This window comes from Thermobia domestica, chromosome 1 (assembly GCF_964235325.1).
Source record: "Thermobia domestica chromosome 1, izTheDome1.hap1.1, whole genome shotgun sequence".
NCBI lineage: Eukaryota > Metazoa > Arthropoda > Insecta > Zygentoma > Lepismatidae > Thermobia > Thermobia domestica.
The window spans coordinates 259,569,776-259,587,663 of NC_137454.1; the positions used below are offsets into that span (position 1 = coordinate 259,569,776).

Genomic DNA, 17,888 nt, shown 5'->3' on the forward strand with positions numbered 1-17,888 from the left:
AAATTTTACCCTTTTATATTTGATTCAGGATAATTGTTCAGCTTTTGTACTTTTCTTAGTTCTCATTTGACAGGATTTAACTTGTTTCTGCACCCAGCCTTTGACTGCACTACATTTGAAGAACATTCAATCGTATTAGACTAGTATCGGCTGATAGGATGCAAATCAAAGCAATACATTACTATATAAATAAATAATTTCGAGTTCTAGCTCCAATAAATTAAGGAAGTACTAAGTTGCTTGTCAGAATTTGATTAATTGCTAATCAAAATAATATTATTGAGTCTTGTCATATTCAAATGTTTTTAAATTGATAACTCGGGACATGAAAAATGGTATTTTAAATTCTATTGATCGATCTGAAATTTAATTTCTTGACTTCGAAATGCTCATAAAATTACAAGTGGAATATTTTCTTTTAAACAATACCGCTATAGAGACCTGATTATAGAGATTATCATTGCAAATTTGTCCATTGGTATACGAAGTATTTCGGAGAGAATGGCACGGTTGGTCAGTGGTAAAACGCTCATCTCTGGTGTTAGGGCTCTCTGGTTCGTTTCCCAGTTACACAAACTTGTCACGGACGTTGTATCTGTGGTTTTCTTGGGTTCTCCTGTTTCCTCCCACTTTCTTATTCCTTAATTCTTTCACAATCATTAACTGTCATGAATCAATCGTCTCCTTGAACTTAAAGGGTATAACCGTGAGGGGTGGGATGTAAAAGTAGAAATTTAATTTCGTAATATTTCGGGGGATGTTCTGTTCACAAATTTCCTATTCCGAGTATGACCTTGGTTCTTCGTGGAAGATAACTTTAAGTGCGGACTGTCTATTATGTAATCATCACGAAAAATTTGTATATACATGCTTGTTTTTGTCATTATTTACGGAAGAAATTGACCAATTATAATTGTTTTCTTTGACGTAGAGAGAATGTAATTTTTTGTATAGTACTGAATACTCTTATTCCAATTGGGTATTAATTAGAAAATTATTCACAAAAGAACATGAAGTGTGTGTATAGTGTGTATACAGTATTTATTGATGATTATACACAGTACAGGATAGTTATCCTAAAACTGTATCAAATTCGTTTAGATCTATTTTCTGGTTTTAAAAGAAGTGGAAAACAATTTTAATATCCTGTGTTTATGCTTGTGCAAAAGAACGACGATTAAATGGTTGATGGTGTAAAGATAATGGGAGGAAAATGGGATACATAGTAATAATTTATTTACCACAAGCTTATATAGTTATGTGGGTACATTCTATGACAGTTTGCGTCAACGCAAGCAAGATTTGCTATTTAGTTTGCAATATTGTCGTAGCAGTTATAATGACATTTTGCGATATTTATTTATTTATTGACATTGGGTTGCTGCAGGTACAATTTTGCGAAGACTGGACCAAATGACTCCCTTGGTCTGTAATCGATTTAAGGATTTTCGCACCAGAAATGCTCGTACTGGGAGTAACGATTTGCAGAGCAACAGATCCATTGCCTCAGTAGAAATTTAACAAGATGTGTCGCGGGTGTGTATTTTATATTCATCTGATTATTTGCAGCTCAAGAGAGAGTGTTCGTTTAGTACTTGAACAAGCTAAAGTCCTATCAGCAAACTAAACTTCCTGGCACTACAGCCAACGAAGAGTTATGGCTTGCCAGATGTCGTACATAGCTTGGGCGATACGTGGTCAGAGTATTGATTATCTGCGTTATTATTTCACTCTTTATACACTAACATTCATTACACCTTACTTCAAGTAGCCTCCCGTACTCCTTTGTGATCGAATGGCTATCGTGAATATCGTGAATATTTTGTGTGTAGTCCTTGATTCGATTTCCGATCGCAGCCGCAAACCTAAACATAATTATTTAATTCTCGTTTTAAACAATATGTCTCGTTTCATATAGCAATCGTGCTGAAAAACTGACGTTAAGCTTCAAGTCTTACGATGTTAAAGTCAACATCAAGAAATCCGTTCTCCCACCAAAAGTCTAACAGTACTATGCAGAACAAACATATGGTATTAACTAAGGAACTAAGTATTGTCATTTGCAAAGATAATTCGAGACATTCGTAACATGTAATGGCTTATATGCTGTATTTATTTACGGTAGATTTTAATTTAAGAATTAGCTACTGCTGGCGAAATGTTTGTTAAGAGTTCAATAGCGTAAATTATAAATATTGAAGCTCATGTCTTGAACTTTCTGAGGTTCTTGTAATATATACATAATCCAATCAAAATACTCTTCATATTAAAATGCACTTTCAATGTATCAAAAAAGTTGGAAGTGGGGAACGAAGACACTCTTACCTAGCCATTCTGACGATATAATTTCTTACACATTAAATACTGTATATTTCTTTATTGTATACTCAATAAATCTTCTATTTGAACCGATTCACAAGTTTCTCACTAAAAGTATTTGTGGATATCTGCAGACAAAATTCTATGACTCAAGAAGATAGTAGCTTTTAGTTCCAGCGTATTCTAAAAGTACGTCTTCTTTATATACAGTATACATAAATATACAGTATATGACTTTAAATAAAAATTTTATTTCTCCTAGCTTTCATACTTCACTAATCGATTACATGTTTATTTTTGCTTTAATTTTGGTGCTATAGATGTTTCTGAAATAACTGTGTTTAAAGAAAACATTTTCCTCTTTTTATCTCTGTTAAATCTGGATCGCTTGTTTTTACTTCTTCATTGTTTAAATTTAACACATTCTTCCTTTGCACCAGTTAGTCTGGAGGGATTTCGAGTAGTCATCATTGACTGATTCTCTCTCTCTATCTCTCTCAATCTTTTTTTTTTTTTTTTTTAATTATTAGGCCTATTCTAGAGATCACTCACTTCATGAGAATGTATTTGTATTTCGATTAGTTTGTCCTGCAAATTATTAGTTTTTCTTTAATAATTCTAGCATAAACACATTCTTATTACATTGTTCGAAATGCTTTCTTGTGACATAAACAATGTGTTCTTGACATAGTCGTGTGGCGCAGTTTACGTAATGCCAAATTGGACATGATGTAAGAATTGAATTTGGCATTGTGCCTTTAACTTAACTTTGTTTCTGTTTCCCATTGAAGCTGTTTTGTAAATAAGAAAAGGATTTTAAGATCTCACTGATAAACGTTAAGCCTAATTAAACCCTTCTAATTTAGATCCGCAATTGGATCAGTAACAATGATAGCAACTAATTTATCTTTTACTACATATTTAGAGATTGGGAAAACAAGTCAGTGTTATTTCTTCTGATGCAACGTTTTTCTTTAGGTTCCGCTGACATCCATGAAGTAAAATACTGTGGTACTTTTCTTTTCAATTGATTTTTAAATGCTTTTCCTATAATTGTGGTATTATTTGATAGTTATATAAAGGAATTGGCTTTGGTTCCAAAGTTGACCCTTATTTATCTCCAGAATTCTTTCTTTAAGTACTCACTCAGAGATCTTGGCTTCATTCCCAGTGGCCGATCTCTCTGACAATCGCTTTCATTGATGTTCTTAAAAATACACGAGGTTAGTGGAAATCCCTTGTGGTATGGTTAGCCTACTCACCTACACGAGAGATCCGGATTCGATTCTCAGTGAGAGTTCATGCGGTTCGGATCCAACGTTAAACAATAGTTCACATCTTATATAGTCTCAGTGCTGAACGGGACGCTAAATTCCAAATTAACCAACTAATCACATGAACTAACTAACTGCATAAAATACTAGGATTGTCTTAAGAGTTTTTGACTAACTGATTAGCGTACCTAGTTTCAATACACATTGTGTTATGTTCGATCCCCGGTGGAACCCCGATCTCCTTTAATTTAGATGATATAACGGCAGAAAGGTAACTTAAATAAATGAGCACGTAAGTTGCAAGTAAGATGTGTTTTTTTCTCATTTTAGTTTGTCTTACGATTATGCACCGAGTTTAAGGGAGACGGTGATGATGAGATAGATGATAACGGTGGAAGATGTAAGTGAAAGTAGACGGTAGAACCCTGGGAAAACCTGTGTATAGTAAAAAAAAGTATGAAATCAGTTAGGCATATAAACTTATAAACTAAGGTAAACTAAACTTCTGGTTCTTACAGCCTGCAAAATACCGGTAGCACAAATACAATAAATTGTGTAAACGAATTCTTATAATGAAACTTTATTTCTTTTCTTCGTTGGTTTTACACAATATATCTCTCTTCGGCGTCGGAAAAGCAGATCAAATTGTGAGGTCAATCCTTCCCCTTTGAGAAAGAAATAATGCACAAAATGAAAAATAATTTCGAGTATTTATTGGAACAACGACAAAAGTTCATAATTATGTTAAAGTATTATATCAATTTAAAATTTTCTTATTTTGTGCAAACATTTTGACCTATTGAAAATCACGAAGCAGAGGATGAAATGTATGTAATTTCTTCAACTTGAATTTATTTCAGAATACTTGGAATACCGTTAGAGAAAGCAGAGTGTTATAAGACGTAATATACATAAATAAAAGAGAGGAAAGACTTGAAATATTAAATTATTTTCTGTACAAATTTTTTGGTTTGCAATAAAGTACAGTTTTTTTTATTACTTTTATTCATTTGATTGTTAGTTTAAAAATATTGAATTCTTGTTTCTAAACCCAGATAAATTCTTTACAAAATTCGAAGTAAGCGGGCATGGTTCAGTGGCGGCGATTGGACGTTAAAAGTTGGGGGCAAGAAACGATCTGAATATTTCTATATCAATGTTAGTTTTTCTGATTGTTTCTAACACTTTGTTTGACAAAAGGTTGTATAACCATAGGATACTATTTTTTTCGGTAAAAATACCGTCATATTTTATCAAATAAATTGACAAGAGCAACGTAAGTAGGTACTAGCAGGCCGGTAGCCAGCCCAAAATGTAGGGGGGCCCGATCCAACCATATTATAGTTCAACACCATTTAGTTCATTTGCAAGCCTACCATGAAAATTTTAGGGGGTCTGGCCCCCTAGACCCCCTGGATACGGGCCTGGGTACTAGCCCTTTGTACAGTTAAACAACGACGGTGTAAGAACAGATTTGAGTCCTTGCTCATGAGCATCTTAAAATTCTGTCTGGAAAATTGTGTGATCAGATTATTTAATAACAAATTTGCAAAACAAATAAATAGAAAGGATAATATTAACCATAGTAATGAATAATGAGGCTCGTTTTGTAGAAGTTATATTGAAACTGGTGATTAATGAGCAAATTATTAATTCTCAATGAGCAATATTTTTAATTCCAAATATGCCATTAAATGTGTTATTACTCTTATAAAATGAAATACATTAAACACTACAAGCATATGCTACGACATTTTAAAAAAATCTCAATTGCAATATTAATTGCTTCGAATTACAATTAAAATGCAATTTCTGTAGCTTTCTTAACTCCATGGAAAAGCAAATAATCAATACGTACTCACGCAACGGCAAATACTATATGGCATCATTTTTTTCTATAAATCAGTAATACATACAAAAACTTTATATTTCCAAATTAAAGTATATGATTAAGGGTCACTTCAAAATAAGTTGGGGCAACTGCCCCCTCTTTCCCCTAATCGCAGCCCCTGGATGTACTGCTTCTTAAATTTGTTCTGTTTTGTAATAATCATTTATGGTTCATTCTCTTTCGTTTTCATTTGATAATAATGAGATATTTTGCTATATTTTCTATTAAGCTCAGGGGTAAAAGTGCGGGGGAACGCGAGGGACATCGTCCCTCCACTTCTAGGACATATAGAGGAGGGTTACCAAAGAGCACGCACGCCCTAAGAGCGCGCAGTGCCAATTACGCTGAAATGGTAACACATACAATTGTTATTGCTACGCTGTTTGATGCGTGTTTGATGCGTGTGTGAGAGTTGATACGAAGAAAAGGGAGGTTAACGGTTCGCTGCAAACAAAAAATACAGCTAAAAATAACTTTTTTGAATTATTGATGTAATATTTTAGTACTCTTAGTTAAAAAAAATATTCTGATATAGCAGCTAACTACAGTACCCTTGTTGCATGGTAGGAAACATGAATGCAGATAGAATTGTTTACCATGGCTTTGTTTCAGGGGTCTTGCATATGCAGCCACATGGATGAATTTTACTCGAGTTAACTGCTGTTTCCCAAAGAGTGCGCGTTAGTGAGTTACCAAAGAACGCGCACGTACCCTTTGGGAGAATTTCTTTCATAGTGTGTGTGGGTAGCGGCATTTATATTGCAGACTGTGGTTATTCTCATCAGTTACTCTCGGAGTGTAATATGATGTTTGAATGGATTGTAGAATTATTTGTAATTGTTTGTCTTCGATTCAAGCACCAACTGTAAATCATATATAAGAAGTATTTTAAATTAACAAAATTTCTTGAATTACAATGATGATGTGGTGTTCTGCCCGAAGGTAGGCCTTTGGTCCATGATAGTTTGCCATTGCCTTTCATGGTATGATGATGTCGTCCTAAGAAGTGAGGAAATGATCAAAATAAAGATTCTGGAAATGTTCTGGAGGAAGATTCTGAGTGAAATATGGCTTCGATTACGATTGTAATGAAACCACGAACTAAGAATTAAAAAAGATATACACTAAAGGTGTTGCTCAGGATTTTTTTCAGTTGGTGAAATAATGTAATAAAACCACGAACTAAGAATTTAAAAAATCATCATTAATTTTACTCATAAAAATCATAATTTGTGGGTGAAACTAAACGAAGATTTTCTTTAATGTTTTAAATTTCGTGTACATTCATAATATATTCTTTAAAACCACATGGATGTGTAATCAAGAAATTGTTGGAAGCATAAGCAAAATATTTTAGAATCGCCTGTATACGAACAATTGGAAGCAAACCTTAGGGTAAATTAAAGTTTACGAAGGGGTTTAGGTTTCAAGTATAATAGGTGTTGAGTGCGCCCTCTTAGGGACCGCAAAACGCACTCTTTGGGACACTGGTCCTTAAGAGTAGGCATTTGAGTTTTTTAACTTTTTAACGTATATCTCCATCTCTACATCTAGTAGTATACTTTTCTATTTCTTACAATGTAGCCTAAACTTCAATTAAAATTGTGTACAATTTATATAATTTTTGCTTCATTACTTTCGGAGCTATTTGAAAATGAATATTAAGTGCGTGCTCTTTGGTAACCTTCCTCTATGTGGCGTCCCTCCGCTTTCTAAAAAAATTACAATGGGGAAAGTTAGGCACGGGAGACGGAGTCATCCTCCCCCTACCTCTTTAGATCCGCTTTTACCCCTGACTAAGCTTAAGCTAATTTGTTAAAAATTCTGTATTATCAAAACATGATTTTTGATTCGCTCCTGCTGTTTCATCTATGTAAGTTTGAAGAAGGGTATTAAATTCCCCTAGCCACATATCCAAAATATCACTGTTCAACAATGAAAATGTAAATTGAACAAAATCACCTTATTGATTTTGGGGTGCTGATCACGAATGTGAAAGCGAAAATTGAACATTAGCTCTGTTTTTGTTTTACATCCATGTCTAAAAATAACGTTATAATAGTGAATATTTTCACTTTATTTGGGGTAAAATGTCCCTGATCTGGCAACACTGGAGGAACTATACAAACGCTTCGTTTCTTTATATCACAGTTGTGTTCTGCTATTGTTCGAAACAACTACGCTATTGCAGTTATCAGAGTTGTTGATGTGATATTCTTGTAATGCTGCATATAAAAAGATACAGTTTTACAAGCATGTTTTTGAACAGTTCCTCTGAGTTGGTTGAAATGGCATTTTGAGTGTTTGAATAGACGAAAATGCCGCGACATTATGTGAATAGAGCAGATAATTTCTGCTACGTGTGTGGAGAAGTAACATTTTCTTCACAAAAGCAGCATACTGTATAATACCATTAATAAGAAAAAATTATGAACTTTATTATGGTTGTAAAATTGGAGACCAGGATAAGGCCTGGGCACCCCACATTGTTTGTAACACTTGTGCAAGCAATCTGAGAAACTGGATTAATGGGAAGAGACGTTCAATGCCTTTTGCAGTGCCTATGATTTGGAGGGAGTGAAGCGACCACATCAAAGATTGTTACTTTTGTATGGTTCCTTCTCTCCAGAAGGAAATTTCCAGGAAGAAGAAGCGGACCTTGGTAAATCCTAATATTCCTTCTTCAATGCGCCAAGTCCACATAGAGAAGGACTACCTGTTCCTGACCCACTCAAAGAATACGACTTTCTTCAGATGAAGATCAAGAAGTTGTAGCTCCTGAACCAAGTACTTCGAACGACTTTGTGGTAAACGATCCCCCAAGTGAACCACATAGATTCACACAAGAAGAGCTGTCGAGTGATCTAATCAGGGATTTAGACCTACCAAAAAGCAAAGCAGAATTTTAGAGTCACGGTTACAAGAATGAAATTTATTGCAGGAAGAAGTAAATGTTTCAATGTATAGGAATAGGGAAAAGAAATTCATATAATTTTTTTACTATGTAAGACACACTTGTGGCATGTATAGATATAAGTGGTCTCATAAAGGCTCTCAAAATTAATTACGATCCTACAGAGTGGAGGCTCTTCATAGATTCATCAAATGTGAGTTTAAAGGCTTTTACATATAGGAAATGAACTTCCTTTAATTACAGTAGGTCATGCAGTTCATTTGAAAGAATCTTATGAAAATTTGAAACGTTTACTTCAAGCCATTAAATTTTATGATTTTCAGTGGCTCGTTTGTGGTGACCTCAAAGTGATAGCGCTGTTTTAGGTATGCAGTTAGGGTATACAAAATAATGTTGCTTTATTTATGAGTGGGACTGTAGAGATCGTGCCTCTCACTACGGCAAAAATGACTGGAGTACAAGAGAAACTCTTCAGCCAGGGGTTAAAAATGTGTAACATGAACCACTTGTAGATCGTAAGCGAATTTTTCTTCCCCCGCTTCATATTAAATTAGATTTCATGAAAAGTTTTGTTAAGAGCATGAACCAAGAGAGTGAGGCCTATAACTACGTAAAAGGAAAAGTTTCTCGCTTAAGTGACGCCAAAGTTAAAGAACGTGTTTTATAGGAACACAGATTCGACAACTATTCAGAGATCATCAGTTCATGAAATTCTATAAGTTGAGGAAAAAATGCCTAGGAGAGCTTGAAAACTGTTTGTTCACAATTCTTGGGAAGACACCGAGCAACAAATTACAGAGAAGTAGTGGCTGAGTTGTTGTTATGATACGGGAAACTTAGTTGCAATATGTCTCTGAAACTCCACTTTCTTCATTCCCATCTCTACTTTTTTCCTGAGGATTGTGGAGCAGTAAGTGATGAACATGGTAGCGTTTTCGTCAAGATATTGCAGCCATGGAGAATAGATATGAGGGCAAGTGGAGTTCTAACCTGTTAGCAGACTACTGTTGAACTATTGCAAGGGACGCTCCAGATGCACTGTATAAAAGGCAGGCCAAGCGAAGACGCTCAAAACGAATTTAACAGGCATCTATTTTGTACAAGGGATCTCACGAAACTTTTGCCTATATTATGGTGTAGTTGTTGGTTTGAAAATTTATATTGTATTTTACTTCGCTTCTTTTGGAACTGTTGGATTTTGTCTATACTAATTGTGAATTTTTATTCAACTATAAAGAAATTGGGACTACTTCGTGCTGATTTTATTTGATTTAGGAAAAACGTATTTGTACAAATTTGTTTAACCACAATTTGAAGCTTGTTATATAACATTGATTTGCGCATTTTAAAATATGAAGTACAAGGGTATAAAAGTTATGGGTTAGTGTATGATATAATTATATCCAAACTTATCACATTACGGTTAAGTGGATGTAAAAATACCTTAAGCTCGGTATTTACTAGGGATGATTCCATTCCGGGACCAAGTGCCTGGGGAAAACCTATATATCGCCTGAAAGCTCTTGCCAACAGAAGTACGAAACCGTTTTCAAACTACAGTCAAACCTGCAACCTGATTCTATAAGTAGTCAGTTTGTTGGTGTTTGTGACCCTATGTATTGCATATACGACAGAAGTAGTGAATGCTAAGATGCATCACGGATAAGCGCCTGAGCTTATCATGTTCCGTTTTGGCTCATTGCTAGAACGTAACTTGGGCAAGGGTTTGATAATATCGCTTTTCACCCAGACATACATATTTTGTTAGTTTTGCCAACCAATTGTAAACACAATGTGGCAAGTGGTTTCTGTACCACTGGATGTATATCCATGAAACGTGGCATGAGCCCAAGCACCCCAATTTGACAGTGTTGCCAACAATTCTAAAATATATTTTCTCGAAACGTTTCCTGATCAGTGCATGCATAAAGACAAAACTTGGCATTAACATCATTCGACAGAACAGCAAACATTCTGTGATTTTTGCCATTCCCCAAGCACTCCAGTCTGTCAGTATTGCTAAAGTTTTCAGAATGGAAGTTCATCAAATAGTAGTATACTAGCTTCGTGGTATTTTTATATTGTATAATGGTATGAATGATATTTCATGTAATGTTTCTGCCAGTCTTTGTGCATAAACGTCTCATCGTACGAAACCTGCTTTACATCTTTTCATTTTACAGTAGGTTGGCAACACTGACAAACTGGGTTCCTTGGAAGAGCAGTATACTTTTGCTAGTGACGAATGATGTTTATGCCACATTTCATGGATATACATCCAGTGGTACAGAAACCACCTGCCACATTGTGTTTACAATTGATTGACAAAACTGACTAAATGGGTATGTCTGGGTGAAAAGCGATATTGTCAAACCCTTGCCCGAGTTACGTTCTAACAATGAGCTAAAATGGAACATGATAGACTCAGGCGCTTACGCGTGATGCATCGTAACATTCATTTTTACTTCTGTCGAATATGCAATACATTGGGTCACAAACACCAACAAACTGACCCCTTATAGGATCAAGTGGCGGGTTTGTCCGTGATTTGAGAACGGTTTCGTACTTCTGTTGGCAAGAGCTTTCAGACGGTATATAGGTTTTCCCCAGGTACTTGGTCCCGGAATGGAATCATCCCTAGTTAGAACTACTTTTTAAAAATTTTTCTTAAATTTTAATAAATTATTGATATTGTTGTACAAGGGTATTTTTTCATAACGAGAGCTATGAATAGTGCACTACTATTACATTTTTCCATATTATGCTTAAATGAATGCAAAAAATTATAAATTTAAACAACTTACATACTTTCGATCAAAATTTGTTGAACAGTGTTATTTATTTGGCGTGCATATAAATATTTATAAGTTTCCATTGTGATAACGATTCTCATCTCCCTAACTATTAGTTTGATTGTTGCACCATGCTCATGAAAATAATCGAGTTCCTACTTTACTTAATGACAAAATTTCTTTTGAAGTTGTATATTTTGATAATTGAATCGAGACACCAACAAATAAATAAATTTAATAATATTTTAAGGTTTAACGAAAAAAAGTTTAAATATGAGACATTACTAATCGATAGATCCTAATGAATTGAACAGAATGATGCGGGTGTGTAAAATCTCATGCGTCGTTTTCGAGAAAATCGATATTTTTTGTAATTCTGAAATTTGGTAACAATCATGCCAACTATTAAGATGAAATTGACATTGAAGTACATAATTAAGCTCTTCAATAAATTATATCGAGCTGAACAATATGATATGCTTGAAAGGAAATTTTTATGCGTAATTTTCAAGAAAATCGAGGGGAAGGAATTTTTATGACGCTAAAACGTATGTCGTCAGTTGCCAATAATACCTGACAGTGTTTGTTCTGCTGGAGCAAATTCTATTCATTGTTGTTTGTTTTCTCATAACACATGGCACACACATTTCTACTAGTCACACATACTCCCAACAGTTACGCACACACTGCTTGTAAATAAACACCTTTTTTTTTTTGACAAAGACACATGTAAAATGTATTTAAACATTTGTTAGATGTGACAACTGCAAGGCCCACTTGGGAATTACTGGCGGGATGGGGGAGTTCCTCCTCAATCACGTTTTGACCCCTTCCACCCAAATATAGCAACTGATACATTTCTACTAGGGATGCTTTTTTCGTCTCCCAAACAACGTTTAGTGTTAAAACATGTGAAAATATTGCCAAATTCTGCAACTTTTGTCCTTCCATCCAATTTTAATCTGGTATTTATATTCCGAAATAAGAGATGTTTTCTATTCACTTTTGGCTTCTAATTTTATATTTAAAGGTATCACAAATACACGTTCTTTTCTCCTGTTTTTGCAGGCGACCGACTTAACTATTTTTATTGTACCTATAGTTGTCATTTGGAATCATATGCTCATACCCTTAAGTTCGTCATCGGAGATGAGTTTGGATGATGGCGTTGTACTATGCATGTATAACTACGTATAATGAAGTCATGTATGAATTTGCAAATAACATATATTATACATTTATTCCATGTGAGATACTTTCAATCTTGTAATCAAATACATTCACTTAGGTTCGGAGAGTTTTCTTGGGGATATTTTAAGGCAATATATAATTAATTTAGTTGCTGTTCTAGGTTGGTTGATGTGATAAACTTAACTACTTTACTATAATTTATTTTATATTTTATGAATACTCATTTGTCAACTTTAAGAGTTCTTAAATGAAGACTTTTACAAGTTTATAGTGGTGATATTTTCTATGCAATACAGAAAATACGTAATACTTGTTTTCAATAAGAAATTATTTTAAGGCTCCTTCAAATCAGCAAATTCTTATCTAAAATATGTTTGCCTTTAATGGTATCATTTTGTAAATTGTTGACGTGTCGCTTTGAAAATATTGATGCCACATTTTGATATCTTCAAACAGGTATATTTGTTACAGAGGGCATACGCCACGGAGCAAAATGGAACCTCAGTCTCTCCAAATTAGGTTGGTTGGTTGATTTGGAACTTAGTGTCCTGTCCAGCATCAACATTATATGAGACGTGGACTTACACCATAATGTTGAATCCTAACCACATCGTCCACACTGGGAATTGTACCCGGACCCGAAGACGCGTATGCTAACCATATGGCATCGAGGAAGTTCCCCTCCAAAATATAGTTCGTCTCTTGTGTGTTTGTTAAACGCATATTATACTTACAACAAATGATCCATGTTTCAATAAGATACAATTCAGCAAATATCATAATAAAAGTATTATATTGACCTATGGATGTGTGTAATACATAGATATGGTAAATTATTAGTGCTATCATGTCCTGAAACAAAACTTTAAGTTTGCAGAATTCCGGTCCTTCTAGAAAAAAACTTGCTGGCCACATTTCTTTTAGACAAATACTGTATATGAACTATTTTACTATTTTTGTAATATAGTGCTATTGTAGACATTTTGCTCAAATTAACGCACCTTTTAAAACTCTGATATCACAGTGACAGATATGACAACATAGCATATATTTGTTTCGCAATTACAAGCATACCATCTGTATCAAGACATTTCTGCGAAGTGATCTTAAGCAACACTTAGAAGAACTTTAAATAAATCATAAAAAACATACTTTTATGTCTTATTTTATCATATAATTTTGCCAAAGAAAGCAAATATTTATGAAGCACTTTATATCATTCTTAGAATTTTGTAAAATATAAAACATTTTGACATGCATTATGACGCGCCATTTATTAGCTTCCAATCACAAAATTTCACTTAAATCATATTGTTTTATTTGATCTTGTACCATTACAAATTCAGAAACCCCGGAAAAGATTTTCGAAAAATTGTACACATGTACAAATGAACAGTATAATTTGCACTGTACGCTTCTTAATGTTTGATTTCAAATTGAGATAGTAGTATAATCATGTTAAGAATAGGATCCGAGTCGCACATTTTGCATATAGCTCTAAACAGGTGATCCTGAAAAGTACTTTAGAGAGAAGAAGACCTTAAACAACATCTATAAACGGATTTAAATAGAGATGTCTAGAAGTATCGCTGCTTGCAAAATGAAGGGATTTAACAGAAGTTAAATTCATCAGTATTTTCATTGTATTATACGGATGGTATGGCCCAATAAAATCGAAAGGTCCGAAAGAGCGCTCCGATTGAAATAAAAAAAAATCCATTGCCAAAGGCAATCTGAAGAAAAGAGCCCACTGCTAACTTTTAAAGTTTCCAATAATTTTAAAGAGGGGTGTAGCCACAATTACGGAAATAAATAATAATAATTACATATGCTTACTTGTAAATTTTCTGGAAATCATAACTATAATAATACAGTATAATGAACTTAGGTAGATAATAGTGGAAAGGATCATGTACTAGAAGTTTCAGTTTCGCCCGATAGGTATCCAGAGGATTTTTTCTGCCATCTAACAGCACCAGCTATAACTCTTGCTACTTTTATGTCAATTATAGAAAATAGAATATGGAAGCTACCGTTATCCGTTAAAATGTTAACGGATTGTTGTCATTAACGAACTCGGTCGAGATAATCGCTCTAGCTATTTATTGCAAAAAACAAAATTCAAAAATTGTCTTCTCTTCGAGATTTATCTTGTGAAGTAACGGACGGACGGACGTACTAAAAATACAATCTTATACGTCTCAATGTGCAATCTTTTTAATGCAACTTAGTTTTAGAGAACTTTGGAAATAAAAAATCAGCTTCATCTCTTTAGTGAGATGAAGAAGAGTAATTATAGAAAAATAAAAATGTTTGTGTGGAGTTGGAAATCCTTGTCAATGTCGTATTCCAGATTATGCAGAGGCTCAGTGGCAGAGTGTTCACCTCAGGTATGCGGGGTTCTTAGTTCGATCCCAGCTCGCGGCAAGTAGACTTTGTAGTGAACAAGCGCCGTGTGCATCGGTTTTCTCCATGTTCTCCCATTTCCTCATACTTTCTTCATTGCACCATTTCATTCATAATCTTCATCATCGTCTCCTTTAGTTTACACGGAATAAGATGTAAAACTGAAGTATTTTATTTTTCATTTCTAAATTTTGAAATTCACATTTTGTTCGATGATATTTTTCTAGGGAGAAAAAAAAATAATACATGAAGAATCATATTTTGTGTGAAAGTGCATGCACATGCCTTCTACAAAAACACATATACCTATACATATTTGGTATGTATGTGTAACCAATATCGTGGAAGGTACAGTAGACAATAGAAGATAATCGGATATATAAAAGGGACCAAATTGCTAAAAATCAAGCAGAAATTTTCATAAAAGTTGCGCACAAATACTTTTAATACTTTATTTCCATACGTATAGAATAAAGGAAACATTCTAGCATTCTCTTACTTGATTCACTGTTGCTTCTGCATGTATTTATTGTTATAAAATCGAGTCTCTTTTAACTAAAATAAAAACCTTACATCTCAGTAACTGATTACTCCAACTGTTAACATACGAGTTGCTTCCGAGATAAGCTGTAACACGAAGTAAGGAAATTCGAACAGAATCTACACCGAGCTGAATATTACAGCCTGAACGTTAAAGATGTTAACACCAAAAAGTAGGAGATTTAACAAACCCAAATGTGGAAGACAAATAACTGAGGTATGCGTACTATCGCTGTATGCGACGTTTCACAGCGCTGCGAGAAACCAGCAGAAAATCCAGGGGATGGTAGCCTATGGCCCACTATGTCAATCCAGATAACGATTGTGACACGACCTGGCATAGAGAAAATAAGAACTTGTGTGTCCCCCCTGGGTTATGACAAGGCATACGTCCGCGCCACATTGCCAAACGCCATCAACCGCATCTGGGGGAGGTTTCTGGTCTGCGAGGCTTATGCAATCATGGTTCAGATGTATTTAATAAGATACGATTAGGTGAATGCACAAGGAATCCAAGGAAGAAGTCGAGGATCATTACTTCCAAGAAGGTAGGACGTTGCGTGCAATGTGGAGTCTTGGATTATTCTATTGGAAAGCGCTTCATGCAGAACATGCACTAATAAAAAAACAAAAACCTTTCCCTCCATATAATCCAAACACTTATCCAGAGATATGACCATACACTCACCTTGTCACTCAATTACATTTAACACCAATGTTAGTATCTAGTAGATCATTAATATTATGACCACCTGGAAATTCATAAAATACAAAATTCAGATCTTACATAACATTCTTCTACAATTCGTAATCGAATATACAAAATATATGAACACTTACCTTGGACTGAAAAAAGAACAACATTACATTAAATTAATTCTTGATGTTACAGAAATTCCTCTTCTCTTAACATCAATATTTACAAATCTTCATCCATTATTACAATCATATTTCCATTATGTTAATTTGATTTCATTAATATCTGTTTAACTTCCAGAAGTTAATTACAATATATAATGTACAATTCTCCCAGGCCTGGAATTAAAACGGTAATAACACGCATTTACCATATTTCACATACCTACGCACACTACTACATATATGCACACCAATTCAAACATTTCATATTTTATACTTTAAAATCGAAAAAAATATTTGAATAGAAAGTGACTTATTAAAATTGACTACTGACTTATTAAAATTAACACCATATCATTTTCAAGTTACAGTTATCAATTAACGTTTACGTTATATCAGGTACAAGTTTATAGTTATATGCAAACAACAATAGTAATACAATCTGTATTACACCTCTCCTTCTTGGTTGGGATATAACTTGGCCTGAGACATGTACTTTCCAAACATCTGATGGATCAGTTACGGATTTCAAACGAACTGTGTTAGTTTCTAGAAATTGTTCAACGGAATAGGGTCCTATTCACGGTAGATAATATCGTGGTTATCTTATAAGCAAGAGAATACTTAAATTAAGATTTAAGTAACATCTGATCTCCCACTGAATATGGAGTCCTAGTCTTGTCATACATACGATTCCTTCTAGACCAATCATGCTCCATGTTTCGCATCGTATTGGCCCATACAGTAGGATCTTTTCCAAATATGTCTAAATCGTCTATTTTCCAGCAAACGTCCAAACGATCGCAAAAATTATAATTGAAAGTCATCTCCATATTAGTACACTACAACTCTGAATGTTCCGCTGAATTGATAGAAAATTATATTTCATGCATAACTTTATCCCACATAGTTTGTTTTTAAGTCCAAAATATATTTTAAGGCCATCCCAAGAACTCTAAACGCAATTAGGAGACATATACAATAAGTACGGGCAATGAGAGTGTAAGTAATTATATTGAAATACTTGTAATTAAATAGATACATATTAGCAATTAGAACGTTCATTCAATACTTGCAAGAAAAATAACATGCAGTACTTGAGGGATTAGAGGCGATATTAGATCATATATACTACTTACAACCACGTCAGGAAGTATGGAGATGTTTGATGAAGATAGGAGTGCCAGAAAAATACGTAAGAATAATCTAAAAATATGTATACAGGAGCTACAACCCAACTAAATAGTAGGCAGGATTAGCTGTTAGGGTTGCATTACACCACGGCTCAACTTTAAGCCCGAACACTCAAAATGTTGGGGATAAAGGCCCTGGTATATGATGTTTGTCGACGATATTTTATGATGCAATACAAATAGGGAAGACGTTGGAAGGAAATTATAGAGCTGAGGAAGGTCTTTGGAAAATACAGGTCTAAAAATCGGTAGAAAGAAAATGGAACTATCTCGAGTTAAACGAAGAAAGAAATGGGGAAATAATTCTGAAAGGAAAACAGTTGCATGAATTGAAAAGCTTTAAATATGGTCAATAAAGAAGAGGCGGGAAAAGATTGAATGTTATCCAAATGAGAATGTTGCTCTGGATATATAGAATATCAAGAAGTGGCAGAATGAGGAATGAGATAGTAAAGGGAATAACAATGTTAAAGATACTGTATATCTAAGATGACCCAGAAAAGAAGACTG

At 34.3% G+C, this 17,888-nt stretch overlaps 1 protein-coding gene across 2 annotated transcripts in view; it reads left to right on the forward strand.

Annotated features, from left to right (window-relative positions):
• LOC145660683 (uncharacterized) overlaps window positions 1–17,888 on the forward strand; it is a 198,023-nt gene that overhangs the window by 767 nt on the left and 179,368 nt on the right. The gene's annotated exons all lie outside the window — the stretch shown is intronic.